At 42.9% G+C, this 15,329-nt stretch overlaps 1 protein-coding gene across 2 annotated transcripts in view; it reads right to left on the minus strand.

Moving 5' to 3' along the window:
• The window catches only part of LOC6531000, a 79,044-nt gene that overhangs the window by 28,293 nt on the left and 35,422 nt on the right, over positions 1-15,329 (minus strand). For both annotated transcript variants that reach the window (XM_015196268.3, XM_039371978.2), the window contains one exon: positions 14,656-14,705. The gene's annotated coding sequence lies outside the window, so the exon portion shown is untranslated. The remainder of the gene's footprint in view (positions 1-14,655; positions 14,706-15,329) is intronic.

Here is a 15,329-nt window from a genome sequence, read left to right on the forward strand (position 1 = left end):
ATATAAAAACCATTTCGGGCAAATTGACAACTTCTTAAACTCGTTTTTCATATAAATCAATGGCAATGTCAACGCGTCGAGTGCTTGGGAAAAATGTAAAATATTACCAGGCGGCTTGATAATTCACGCGAAAAACTAGCAAAATAGCAAACAAAAATATGTTTCAGCCGAGCGTACCAATGAATTTATGTTTTCTGCCATAAATTTCAAAACATACGCCCACCTGGGCGCAGCTTGTTTATGACCAGCACGGCCAGGTTGGCAAATAATGAAAATGTTTTCCATTTCGATAGCCAATTTCCGCAATTCCTAAACGCCACTGCAGTCGTTACTGGCCTGGCTCCCCACCCCAAATGTTGCTCCAAATTATTGAAATTGACTGCTCAAATGTGTCGCACAGGTCGCGGCTTTTCTCGTTCCGAGCCATTTCCATTTCGCTTTATTCCCATTTGCGGTCTAAAGTGGCGGACTTTTTGAGTCTCGCAGGCATCGAATGGGCTTAAACTTTAAATGGTTTTAGTTTTTGGGAAAGTTCCGGGGGAGCTAATAGGCTTTCCCAATGGGCAATTGAATTTTGAATGTTATTTAAGGTATTCTTGCTTTTACTGCTTGGTTAAAGTGACTTTAAAATGGCAGAACATTTATTTATTTATCTTTATGGCCTACCTTGATTTGGTGCACATAAAACTTTTGATTCCCAATCAAGAATCCCTTTAACTGCCTGCTACTCTGCGATTTTGTTGCCAGTTAATAATCACTACACATGTAACTAGTCCATAAAAAATCAAAACTACAGTCCAGCCAAGACTAGAAAGCCTAAAAACCGCAGAGTCCAAAGAATGGGGAATGGGATGGGGGTTACCTACGAAGGCCTCTGATATTGAGGAGAAAAATGGCCGCCAGGCTTGTGAAATTTCTTAGTTGTCTGCCGTTGTGTTGGTATTGTTATTGCCATTGCCATCGTTGTTGTTGTTGTTGTTGTTGTGGTTGCTGTCTGCAGCTAAATTGAACAATGCCACTCAAAAAGTTAAAGTTCTGTGGGTCAGTAGAATTTTCTCAGGCCGCAATCAGCGCAGAAGAGCATGGCAATCGGGCCAGAGACGTGGACACAGGCCAACGGAGTCGACTACGCATGCGCAGATGCCAGGCCTCGGATCTTGCGAAGAAGCTCTCCACTTCTTGGCGGGAAGAGCCATGGATACGTACATAGATAGCCGTTGAGGAAGAGGTGAGGAGCCAAGAGTGTGTGTGCCACTAATGAAACCATAAAAATCAACCGCCGCACGAGAAGAGCAGAGATGAGCAGAAATCTTCAGCTTACAAGCCGTACGACTCGTACACTCAGGGAAAACTTATATTTACATATTTTTAGAGTTGGAAGAAAAGCACATTTTACTAGAACGTATGCTTAAAAGCAAATGTTTGTTAGAAGCTGTACTGATTTGAATAAATATCAAAGTATAATTTGTGGGCATATCAAATCAGTTTTAACTTGTTTTTAGCAGTGCCCACGGTTCGGATCGGGTCAGAACGTATGTATATGTGGGTAATTTGAGTGCGGGACTAGTTCAGGGCTTAATGCTGACCACAGAACGGGCTGCACGAGTTGGAGTTGCATGCAAATAATTACCGAAAGGAAACGCAGACAGAAACAGATGAGGGCAACACATCTTCACATGATGTCTGCTGTCTGCTGTCTACTGTCTGTTGTCCACTGGGTTTGCTGGGTTTGTTGGGAGTGGAGCATGGTGGCCAGAGAGATTGAATATTTCCTGCGTGCCCATCAAGTGAAATCCGTCAAAATCATCTTGCCCTGTGCTGTTGACACAGGTAATTAAGCTTAATTACAGCATGAGAACTACATGCTCTATGCTCCGTTGACAGCAAGACAAAAGTGCACAGATACACAGGGGAAAAAAGTGTGTGAGCGACCTCCTACACAGCGATGTATATTTGGGGGGTGTGAGGGGCGTGGGGCCTGGGGCCACGGAAGCATTAAGCGTCCCCCACATAAAAACGAGGCTAATATGCGTATTTATGATACACACTCAGCACACACACTTCACACTTTCACACAACAGCCACGGCCATAACGTGTCATCATTTTCACTTTTTTTCACATATTTATTTGGCTTTTATTGTGTGTGCTCCATGGGTGCTGTCGCCGTTCTTTGGATTAACTTTTTCTTTCCTTTCCTCCGCTGGAGTTTATGTTTTTATTTGGTCTCGGCCCTCGTGACATAATTTCGCTGCAGTTGCCGCCAGAAATTTATCTTACTTACAGCAGTTCCCTTTCTTTTGGCTTCCTGTGTCACTTGAAAGTTATCTGCCCGTGGGCGACTTTCGCAATTTTGGCATACTCTAAGTCAGGGTAGTTTTGTATGTACATCGGATATATAAACAAAAAACATGGATATTACAAGACTGGCAAATTTACATTAAGTGTGATGTTCTAAATAAAGCTATATTATAGTAAATATTTTTGTTTATTGCGGAAGTTTTGTTTGGTGTACCTCTATTTGTTTATTTCATAAATTCCAACTGACTGATCTGTTTTCCAAGCAATTTCAAGGGCACTCGTCTGCGTTTTTCTTTGTCGCCAGCAGGAATTATCTTTGGTGCCAAGAGGATCTGGCAAATCTGTAGTCTGTGTCTGTGTCTGTTTCTGCTGTGTTGCCTGCCGATGTGAAATTCCTCATGCCATCATGTGTGTTGGGTGCCTTTTTTCTGTTTTATTTTCCCTTTGCCACATCAATGGATAATTTACAAGTCACGTGTGTGTATGAAATTGAAACAAAATGCGCATAAATTTTGTAACGAAGCGAACGTCAAGGCGAGTCCAGGGACAGGGATCTCCAGCTCCAGCTCCAACTCCAACTCCAACTCCAGCCACAGCTCCACATCCACATCCAACTCCAGCTCCATCTCCTCGGGCATCTGTCTTACCACATACTATACTATATGTATTTTCCTTTCTGGCTGAGGGGCTTGTCTTGGCACAGGCATTTAATATTAATGAGTTATAGCACATATAGCCTGGTCTAAGCCTGGACGATGCGTTCATTGCAGGCAACTGCTTTATTTTTCTTGATTTTATTTTTGCCCATTTTGCAGATGTTGTGCTGTAGCTGTCGTGTCTAGTCCTTTCGGCCCGTTGAGAGTTGCATTTAGTCAGGGCACCGCGCTGCATGTTCAAGTGGCAAGAAGAGCAACAGCAACAACAACGGCCGACTGAGTGACTAACTTGGCCATTAAAGGATGTCTTGAATGTCTGGGATGTCTTGGCTCTGTTGTTGTTCGCTGCAGGCCTCCAACCAATTCGTTCCGTTCCGTTTCGATTTCTATTTGGTTTATTAATGCAGATACATTTATGGATGCTGGGCCATCCACACCCTGGAGCAGAGTGCTCTCGCACGCATTTTAACCAAGTCATTTCCGTGACATACTTCGTGCCACTTCAACTTTTACTCTTTTGCTGGTCTGTTGCTGTCGCTGTTCTCGCATATTGTTGCTGGCGTCGTTCTACTTGATCGCAGCCCCCAGGCTACGGATGACATTAGCCCCAGCCTCACGTTTGAAACACGATATCAGAATCAGAAACTGCAGAATCTATAAACTCAATTAGACCAAAAAGGACCCCCCAGGGCAATCGAAAACACACACATTCCTTTGGGTAAACAGCGGGTAGTTAATGGAGTTTAAAGATTGTATTCCAAGTTATAATTATTTTGCAAAACGTTTGACAAACTAAAATTTTAAATCGTTTTAATTTATATTTCCTTGTTCGTCTGTCATCTGTTCTACTCTCCCAACCAAAAAAGATAAAGTTTATGCACAGATTGCTTTGGAATTTCGACAATCTTGAGCACTCGAGCCACCCTCTGGTAAGCCGGCCATAATAAATTCGCCCAATGCCAAACCCACTGCACCACTCCCCCACTTGGCCACCATCGCCACCGCTGACAACTTGCAGACATGTCAGCAGGCACTGTCGCAGTTGCAGTTGCAGTTGCAGTCTTAGCCTCATGGCTAAAAGTTGCCTGGTATCGCCGCAGGTTTGTCAAACTTGGCCGACTGCAGTGCAGCAGGCCGCTCCAGTCCAACTGCAGCTCAGCAGTTTGTCAGCCAGTCAGTCCGACTATCCAACTCACCGACAATCTGACAGTCGGACAAACAGACAAACGGGCAGGCAAACGAACGGACAAACAGACAAACGGACAGGCAAACGAACGGACGGACAAAGTCCCCGCTGCCATGTGCCAACGATAAGCGACAGACAGCGAACGCGGCAGAGACGTAATTGACACAATTTGAATTTATATATTTTCAATGCGACAAAATGCCGGCAAGGTGACTAAGCCACGAACGATCCGAATCGCAACGAACGATCCTGCAGTGGCCGAGCCTCTTTCTACACTCGCAAAAATCATGGATGGTCTTGAATTTTTCGATTTAAATTATTATTAATTTCATTGGGGGCAAACTATAAATAAAATAGTATGTATACAAATTTAAAGAAATCGATTTTTTTTTCAGAATGCTACCATTTAGTTGAAAGTTTGTGTTCAAGTGTCAGTGGTTGACTGTCCTTGGAGACTGTGGCGACCCATTAATCATCCATTGACCAAAAAGGGTGTGTATGTGTGTGTGTCGTGCTGCTTTTGTTTTAGGCCAATTGCTGTTGCCAAACACTAACTCACACAAACATATTTCGCTTAAGTAATTAGCCCGGCAAGGCAAATTGAAATTGCGAAGCCTTTCTCTTTGCAGCATCGGCAAACAATGAGGAAGTAAATGAACCGAAACTAAAAGCCAAAAATCCAAAAATCCCAAAGATGAGCCAAAGGGCAGTGTGTCAGAATGAATACCGATAGAGTTATAGATACGGATCGGATATCGATGCGGCGTGAAACATTAGTGCTGTAAGTTAATTGTTCGCCACAACTGTTGCTGTTTCTGTTTCCCTTGGCCTCTTGCCTTTTTTGGGTTAAACAATTGAAATGTAACGCTGGGACGCGTGAGCCAAGTAAAAGGCAGCCACGCAGAATAGAAAGGTGTTAAATTGGCAAGTCTGGGAGTGGGCGTGTGCCTGCAGATGGTGATGGAGTTGGAGATGGAGCTGGAGATGGGGATGGAGATGGGGATAGGTAGGGCGAGATGGGGTTAAAGTGAAAGACTGGGGAGGGGAAAGGAGTTGTGGGGCGTGACACTTGCCGACGGAGAAAACGTTTTCCAAAAGGTCATTCACTTGTGGTCAAGTTCTTTCGCCTGCTCAACTTCAAGCAAAGATATCGATTTACAGCTGTCGTGTTTTCCAGTTTCCCCCTTCCGTTTAATTGCATTTCGGATCTATCTACCCATCAATCTATATGTCTATCTGGATTTATTTTCATTTCATATTTTTACTGACCATCAAAATAGTCGTCTGACTCCATACGACAGTTAACTTTTGTTTGTTTATATGGTATTCCATTTGGCTTTTTGCTGTCAACCCTTGTTTAAAATTCTTTAATGTCACAGACAATGTGTTCGTTTTTACACTGAAGTGCAGTATGTGGAACCCTTTTTGTAAATTTTTAATTGATATGATTTCAAAACTTTTTAGTTCCTCATCAATTTGTTTAATTGCTAATTAAACACTTGATTCGTTTATTTGCCACTGATTTAGTAAATGAATATTTTTCATATCGCTTAACTTCCAATGACTGTTTTAATGTAATCGATGTAAAGACTTTTTATATATCATAATTAATTGCATGGGCTCTAAAACAGTTTTTATTGCTTTTTTTGAAAGGATTAAACTAAAAGGTTTTCCCATTTACAAATTTACTAACAAATCCCTTTATTTTATTCAATACTTCTTAGTTCTTTCCAATTCTATTTAAAGTGAATTTTCTTTAATATATTTTAAGAGGATAAGGATTTGTTTATAATCATTTTTGGTACAAGGCACATTCAATGCCTTTTAAGAATATATAGTTATTTTGTTATTTATTGTTAAGCTTCGGCTTTTAGCAATTTCTTTAATATTTTCCCCCAAACTCCTTGTTGAGTTCAATTATTTGAGTATTAAGAAAACACAATTAATATGTATATATGCATGGTTTTACCCTCACTGCCCACTTTTACCTACATGTATTGTGCTATATTTCAATGGTTTATTTTTATCTTTGATTGCTATTTATGCGCATTTTAAGCTTGTTATTTTTAATCACACGCCCACGTTTTTGCTGCCGTGTCCGTTGTTGTTATTCCTTTAGGATTGTTGCATTCCCAATTCCCCATAATAGCCATCTTTTCACACTGTCCGTCGGTTTGGCCATTGTTGTGCGAATTCGTATTGAATATCTCTGCAGCACATTGCACTGTTTATCGGCAGTCTATCATTGTTGTTTTGGGTTTGGCGGCTGCCAATGGAGCTCGTATATTAATCAATGTTGGTTCGATCTCCGCTCGACCCAGTTAACAATTAAAATTATGACAGGTATGTTTGATGTTTCCGCTGCTGCAGACATAATTAAAAATTAATATTTAATATCGGAACGAGCTGCGGCATGGGCCGGGCGTTGCCCCTGTGACTATTTCACTTAGCTAAGCCCTGGCCTAATTATGCCCTCCGCTTGATTAATGAACCGCAATTGAATTAGGCCCTGTGATTATTTTTTCCGTATTAGTGGGTCAATGCGGATTGAGTCAAGTTCGATGGGCCTGTCAATTCGATTCCCGACAACGCAGCTTTTTAGCATATAAATCGAGAAACTCCTTTGCCAACCGACGGCTACGGCTAAAGCTGATTGTAATAAAGACATGGCAATCGAGCAGCAACGCCCGCGCCATGTCAGCGATGTCAACGTTTTTGACGTCTCTAAAAACCAATCAACTCTCAAACTAAATCAAAAATCATAAAATATTCGACGGGGGCGAGGAGTGGAGTTGGGATGCACACACATGAGGCGTAGGAAGCCAACTGCAGCTGACAACATGAGGAGGAGTTTCGGTGGAGTATCGATGGATGGAGACGACAACGGATGGGAGTCCATAGCAATCCCAATCCCTGCCAGCCAGACTTGGTTCTCCTTGCCTCCTTCAGTGCCTTTTATAAATAAAATTTGCATAAATTTAATAAACCCTCGCCTCGTCTACGTTTCGGCCACAAAAGGCTGGCAACTCAACTTAACTCAACTCAACTCATCTCCTCCGCCGACTCTGCGCACTTGTTAGGGGGCCAAAGGAGATTTTGTGATTTACCGATATAAGCCAAACCGTTGAAGCGGTTTGTCGCAAACAAAACAAACGAAACGCCAAAAGGAAAACCTTTGGAAAAAAAAAAAAAATAGAAACGGAAAAATGGAAAAATATATTAAAAATAAATCCGCAAAACTAAAGCTGCAGAGAGAAAATACCCCGTTGTCTCACCCAGAGACCCATAAATAACCGAATCCGAATCCAAAGTCAGTGGCACAAATAATGATGTGACATGGGCCCCGGCCAGGAAAATGGCAGTGGAGCCAACAACCTGGCCGAAAGCAATCTCCACGCAGGCTCAGTGGCATCATCATTGCTGCACGCATAAATCGATTGCAGCTTGTTAGTTGGCCCAATGACAATGGTGCCCCAATGGATGGGACTCCTTTGCATATGGAAAGATGAATGATGAATGCTCTTTCCATCTACGAGCAGCACTTCCTGGTTGGTTGGTTGCTTTTGGCCAAGCTGCCAGCCACACAAATTAATGTCAAAGTCAAAACGAAAATGGTATTTGGCAAGCGCAACGTGCAATGTGCAACGTGTAAGTTGTATGTTGCTAGTTGCTAGTTGCGAGGCTGCCAGCTTGCGGCTCACAAATCGCGCCATAAATTTCAACCATCGGAGCTGTAAAAGCAGGCAAAAATGACAGAAATGCGTTTATTGACCAAATGTGCAGAGTACTCATCGATTACAAGGCCAAGACTTGCCTTGACCATAGCGCATGCGTTGCGGCTGCTGCCTTTTGGGAAATTGCAACGCACCGGCGGCGGCACTCGTGTCGTATACGTAATATGTTGCCTATGCTATGCGGCACATTTGTTGCTGTTGTTGTTGTTGTTGATGCTGCGTGTGCCATACACAAATATATCGCCAGCGATTTATTTATAAACATTTCCCAGTTAAATGTCACCGATGCCATGAAGCAGCAACAGGACTGTGTGCAAATATTTTGATCAACAGAGATGATTGAGTTAGCCAGTATGGATTTAAAGCTATGTTAGCTACTGATCGGTCTATTAAAACTCTACAAATTATAATTTTTCTTGAAAAAATAAATGCTTTAAACATTAAACATTTAAATAGATTGGTTTAAGATTTCGATAAAATGTTCCCCAATTTTCTATCCAAATTTGAGATGCTGTTTACCGAATACTTGCCCAAATCATTAAAAAAAATCTTAAAGAGTCAGTCCTAATCACATTCTAGCCATTGGGTTGTTGCTCTTTCAGCTGTCTGTTTTAGCCAGCATTGCCGGCACTTGGCCAAAAACGGGTATCTCGTAGCCGTGCCAATCCGCGGGCCACAAGTCCAAACTATTTCTGTGACTGCCAAGCGCTAAATGTGTGTTACTTCCGAGCAATGTCGTGAGTCGCAGCCGCAGACACAGGCGTACATGTGACAGGGAACACGGCAGGGGCGGGTAGACAGGGGGGGATGGGGCACAGCCAGCAGGCGACTCTAATGCATGATTTATAGTAAAATATTTATTTTTACTGTTAAGTATATGCCGCAGCCGGTGCAGTGAGGAAAAATGCGACAGGCGTATGGAATGCATATGGCAGAAGATCTTTAGCTGCGAATTAGGAAGTCTTGAAATTATGTAACTAAGTAAAAGTTGCTCATGAAGATAAACGTTTTTAAAATTATAAAAAAAATTTAATTATATATAGTTCTACAAATATTAATTTTTGTACTTCAGCTTTTTTAGAATTATATATTTTAATGTTCCATAACACATTAAAGATAGTAAGTAAAAAGAATTTGTCCTTTAAAGAAGGCGGTATTTTTTTTAGTGTATCGAGGCATGAGTTGTCGCATCTCTTGGGGTGGGTGCCCAGCTCCATATGGACCGGGATCTTGGAATGGAACTCGGAATGGGACTGGGACTGGGACAGGTTGCCACTGCCACTGATGCTGCTGCTCCTCTGGTGCTTCTACTGCTGTCATTGTTTGCGGCCTTATCAGTGTGCATGCAAAGGAAAGAAGACCCAGATGAAGTCTAACTGTTATTCCTGGCTGAAGATGGCAGCTTGTTAGCTGGGGGATTCTCGCTAATGTCACTCATACGACACGTTGCACAGAGGCAAAGGCAGCAGGAGCACCACAAGCAGCACAAGCAGCAGCAGAAGCAGCAGAATCAGCAGCAGCACAGCAAGTGGCAAGCTTCGCCGCCAGATAAAATATGAATGTCAACCGTTGGCGCATATAAATCAGAATGCTATCAGCTGATGACCCCATTCAGAGCACAGAGCACATCGCGCATCGCACAGAGCTAACCCATGGCTTTTCAATAAAGCGTGTCAAGCATAAATCATTGATGATATCGTCTCCATCAGCAAAAGGGAAAGAGTTCGGCTAGGCGAATTAAGCCACAAAACCCCTTGACAAGGGGGCCAACAATAAGCGATAGCCATCAGCGCCATTGATTTTGCATTGAGGTTTTTGGCCATGTGCCCTGGTCTTAAACAAAAGTGTCATAAATCTTGCAGCCAAGATGCTCGACACACTGTAACGAATCTGAAGGGTTGCCCGCAAGTGCATTGTGGCCCTGTGACAAAGGGATACTAATGCACGTAATACGTGCCCCTTCAATGGTTGGCAATTTCAGAAAACCGGGCCAGAAAGCAAGTTCGAGTGCTAGGACGTGAGCCAGCCACAAAGTACGATGCGAAATCCGCTGCCAAAAGATCCTCAATCAGACAAGCCTTTTACAAAATTGATTAACTCGATACCGCTGAGGCGACAAGCAACTTCCTGTCCCATCCATTTTAATGTAACCCTTTTTAATCACACCAGCAATCACCTTTGTAGCGTAACCAAAAACTGAAAAGAAGATTAATGACAAACAGCAAATTGCGCTCAATGTCGCATTAATTGAGGCAATGAGCGCATGAATAAATTCATGAATTTACACACCAGACCAAGCCAAAAAATCAACAAAACCACGAATAAAAAAAAGGAAAAACAATGACAAGGCGCCAACTTCTAAGCCACAAAAATGCGCTTTGAGCCAAGGTCGCTTACAACTTTTGACGGGCTGATTGCGTGATAAAGAGGCTCGCAAACGCGATGAAGATCGTCGAGAATCACTTAAACGCCTCTGAAGATCATTTTTGAATGTTTTATGTATGTCGCAAGTAATAAATAATTAAATGAAAATATCATTCCTTTTGTGATGCTAAACTTTAGCTATGCTTTTTAATATCTTTATTATGGCGGTAGTTAGTTTACCCAACACTTGCTGGCAAACAAATGTGTACGTCTATGGCCCTGCCCCACTGTCAATTTCCTGGCGCGTGTTTCTCGGCTTTTGGCCGCCATCAAGTGTGGCCAAAAATCGGTTGGCGTTTTCAAAAACCATCCATCTGAACAATCGGGCAGCAGCTAAATGCTGGCGGTTCGCAGCTAGCCACACATATAACGTGGCAACACACTAGAGGTGGAACACACCCAATTTGGCTTTCGGGCCTTTGACGCTGTCTATTAGCCGGGTTATGAGCAAATTACGGGAGCGCCGCAGCCATAACCAATGCCATGCCCCACAGAAATCCACGGCGGAAAAAAAAGTCTAATTGCACCACAAACACACGTTGCTATCGGTGGTGGTGCCCCACTCGGTGGTGCGGTGCTACGATGTTATTTCGGTGGGGCGGCCTACGCAGCCTGCGGCCGTTGTTTAATATGCAACAAATCAACGCGCCAATTGTGGCGTAAAATATTTACATTGTCCCCCGCCGCGGGGCTTGCGACCAAAGCCACTTCGACCCTGTGCCGCCAGCTGCCGCCTTTTAAATCCACGAGTCTCTCCTCCCAGTTTTCTACTTTCATCTCCACTTCTCTAAAGTATTCCCATCGACCTCTTTATCAACTGCTTCACAGTTCCATCATTCATTAGATCAAATTTTCTATTGCTCATCTTGTAGCTTAGTTTTACAAATTAAAATACATTAAATACAATTTAAAATGTTGGTTATACAAAAGGTATATAATGCAATACCTCTTATGAACACGTTATCTCCCCTGCAGTTTGTCCATTTTTCAGCGCGTAATCACCTACTCGGCTACCAGTAATTCCGCTCCCCTCAACTCTTTGATTTTGTTTATTGCGTTTAATTTGCGCATTGTTCGTGTGGCTTTTGGGGATAATTGCAGGCATCAATTGCAGCAGCAGTGGCACCCACTCAGTGCCACAGAGGGGCAATCAAATTGCCAGTGGACAGTGGCAATCAGATTGCCACAGCCACAGCTACCGACACCCACACAAACCACCAAACCACCGAACCACCACACCACCGAGCCACTGGAAAAATTTGCTAAAACCACAAACTGTTCAGTTTGGCTTTCATTAAGTTTTCAGCCGCTTTTTTGTTTTGGCAACTCCATAATCAACGTCCAATTCGAAGTTGCCCCCTAATCCCAACGTATTTGATTTAGCCATTTGTTTGCTGTTTTATTTTCACAATGTTGTGTTTGCATTTCTCGGCGAGTGTTGTTCGTGTTGTTGGTGTATCATTAATCTCCAACATAGAACCAATCAAACAGCAACGCCAAAATGTTGCGATGCCCCACTGTTATTGATGATGTGTTGATTAGGTTCTGACAAACCCATCGCGGTCATGTGAACAACAATCAAAGTACACAGTTTCACTTTGAACTCGAGCCGCACTCTTTGTTGAGATGCGGGGAGGGAATGGGGGACTGGACCCCAAACCCCCCGCCGTGGGGGTGAAACATTTGGGCCTGGGCGCCAATGCAAGCCATGTGTGTGCGGTCATAGGCGAAATTTGGGTCATGTTTGCCCGTTCATGTTGCCAAACGAAAACCAAAAAAATAAATAGGAAAAAAGACAACGAACTAGGGAAAAAACCTTAAGCCGAAATCATGCAAAGCAGCGTGTGTCTAATGAATTGCCACCCATATGCAGTCTTTTTTATACCTTTTTTTTCATCAGCGGAAAGTGGCTGGTCAAGATTTGTGGTCGCTGCAGTTACGCAGTTACGCCAAAGAGCTGCCACCGCTGCAAGAATAACGGCGAGTGTCTGTCAATTGTTCGATATTTATGGAACATAAATCCGACCTGAAGGGTCATTTACTAATTGGGCTTTTGGGTTTTGCCTTAATGGGTAGAGGTTTTTATGGTCGACGGGCTTAGAAATGAATCAGTAGGGATCGTATTTTAAAGATACCTCCATTTCAGTATTTTTTTTACAGCATTGGCCGTTTTATGTTTTCGAGAACTTTAAATATATACAGTAAATCTTCTGGCATTTGTTTGCTAATTTTATGTTTTTTAATTAATACTCACATACACGTTTTCTCCTCTTTTTACAACCAAATAAATTTTCTGATTTCAAGGGAAAATATAATTAAACTATTAAACTATTCCACACGTCAGTAAATCACATCCCATCAACGACCTTTGATTTCATGGAACTCGCTACAAATGATTTCCTTTAAACACACAAATCAACTACAATTATGTCCGAATTCCAATTTAGAGTGAACTTCCGTAACAACCCTCGCTGCGGCCACTGGCCCAGCAAATGCCTGTTAAGTCACACAAGAAACCAAAAACAAAATAACGAAGAAAGATCTTTGCATTTATAATTTCATGGCAGAATTCCTCGATAAATTGATATATATGCTGGTTCACTTCACTGCCTGACTTGCTGCCCGACCATGGCCAGTGCCACGCCCCTTTCGGCCCACCGAGAGCCCGGCTAATGGCCTGGCCAATTGTCGCAAATTAGTGGAGGCCAGCCCAACACGCACACATGGCCAACACACACACATGGCCAATACACACGCAAACACACACATGCGCAGACGGAACAGGTGAAGTGGAGTCAAGACAAGACAACTGGAGTCAAGACAAACACCTAAAGCCAATCCACATGAGCACCCAAGCTAACGGTACACCGGCAAACCGAAGATGGCCAAGAAGGCAAGAAGACGGCCGAGAAGCCGGAGAGAAAGAACAGCTATAAAGAAGTTTACTGCTACAATTGGCAAATTGAAAATTGCTCGCTGGTGGCGGCGGCGGCGTTGGAGTTTTGAGCCCAACTCGAAGCCCCAGCCAAAGCTGATGTTCAAGTTGAAGTTGACCGGGCCAAGGCGGAAGCTTCAGACCAAAAGACCCTGAGCGCGCCTATAGCTAAGGCCCCCCTATCGCAGCAACTCGGCTCACTCCCTGCGATGCGTTCGTCTGGCCAGATAAGCTGACATCCACAACGTGCCACAGACGATGATGCATTTGCCAAGGTACTCGCAACTACGTAGTTGCCGCATCAGCCGCTGCAGTCGCCGCGCCAGACAGAGACGTTTCAATTTCAAACGAGAAGTGCTTTTTCAACCGACTCCAGAACTTCGAAATACTCTAAGTGGATATTCATTTTGCATACCTGTCGCCTTTAATATATAAATATACACATATATGTATACAAATTAATTTTATTTAGAGTTATTACGAAGCATAAGATTCTCATATATGGATGTATTAACTATATGCCAAACATTCTTACAGCAGTCCAAGCATTGTAACCATATTGTTTTTATACTTTATAATTACAAACATATTAATATATAAACAGGATAGATGCATTTAAGTTTGTAAGTATTCAAGATACCCTAACCGTCTAACTAAAAGGTATTCTTAAAAAGCAACAAAACGGTTTTGGCCGGGCCAATCTGGCAGGCAGACATTTTAATGAAGCCGCCGTCAGGCAGAATTTGAGGCAGCCACTCTTGGCCGTCTGGCTAGTAACGGTGCCAAGTCCACGGGTCTATATAGCGATAAGTCAACGCACCGGCGTCTGAGGCCGAAACGAATGACTTAAGCGACGAACCTGCTGAGCTAAGTTGGTGCGTTAGATTACCTAAGTTTTGGATTTTGCCCTATTTACAAACGCGGAGAAGACTTCAAGAACACCCCGAAAATAGGGCCAAAAATGTCACTTTCAACTTTCGCTACCAGTTTTCCCTGCCAACACATCAAACTTGACCCAATTCTGTGGGGTAACACCCACACGGCGTTTTATGAGTCGGATTCTCTATAATTAAAAAGCCAAGCAAACGAAACGAAACGAAATGAAATGTTAACTTCAAAGTCCACTTAATTTGGGATCCACGCACTTGATTGGCATTGCCACACTGAAGCTGAAAGAGAGAACTGGGCCCAGTCTGTTTAGGCGTTAATTGCGGGTTCTGGCAAATTACAGACTTGGCCAAGAGGCCAGAAACATGAAATGCACTTTCTCTTTGCCGCCGCGAAAAGTGAGTGAGTTAAAATGGATTGTTTTGGATTGGTTTGAATTGGATTGGATTGGATTGGATTGGATTGGATTGGATTGGGACTTGTGATAGATGTGCGCGGGCGTAATGCCAAAATCGATGGCAGCTGCTGCTTACCTTTTGTTTAGTCTTCTAATTGCTCCCGAAGATCGCCGATCACATTACCACTGCAAAAAGCAAAAGAGAAACACATGAGTAAGCAAAAGAGAAATGCAAATTAGTTTATGAAAATACTCAAGCAGACAATGAACTCCTCAACACGATTCCCTTTATGGACTCAGCTCTTCAAATACAAATATGAATCTTGAAAACTACCTTTGCCGTCAGCTACAAATTGACATTGTTTCTGTATTTATTTTGAACACATTCATGTGGTGGCAACAACACGTGTTAGCTCGTTGTTCTGTAAGTGACTTTGATTTCGATTTGATTTATTGCCTGCAATTGTCGCACACAGCTGAAAAGTGAAAACTTTCCGCCGTGGTTTTGTTCACTTTTGCTTTCGAAACTTTCAATTCGGTGACTTAATTTCTGTGCGGCCAGAGGTCTAATGAAATCGAACTGCCGCTTAACAATGGCAATAGCACTTTTATTGTCAAGGGATTGCTTTGCCAAAGAAATTATCAAGTGCAGTTTCGGCTTTGGCACTTTTACTTTCATTGTCGTGGAAGTGCTAACAATCGAGCAAACGGGCTCAAAACAATTTCCAATTGAGTGAGTAATGCCCATTTTCCTTTTAGCATCGGCTAATGAGTCGAAAATGCTTTTCGAGCCCATTTTAAAGGGTCGCC

Source organism: Drosophila yakuba, chromosome 2R (genome assembly GCF_016746365.2).
Source record: "Drosophila yakuba strain Tai18E2 chromosome 2R, Prin_Dyak_Tai18E2_2.1, whole genome shotgun sequence".
Classification (NCBI taxonomy): domain Eukaryota; kingdom Metazoa; phylum Arthropoda; class Insecta; order Diptera; family Drosophilidae; genus Drosophila; species Drosophila yakuba.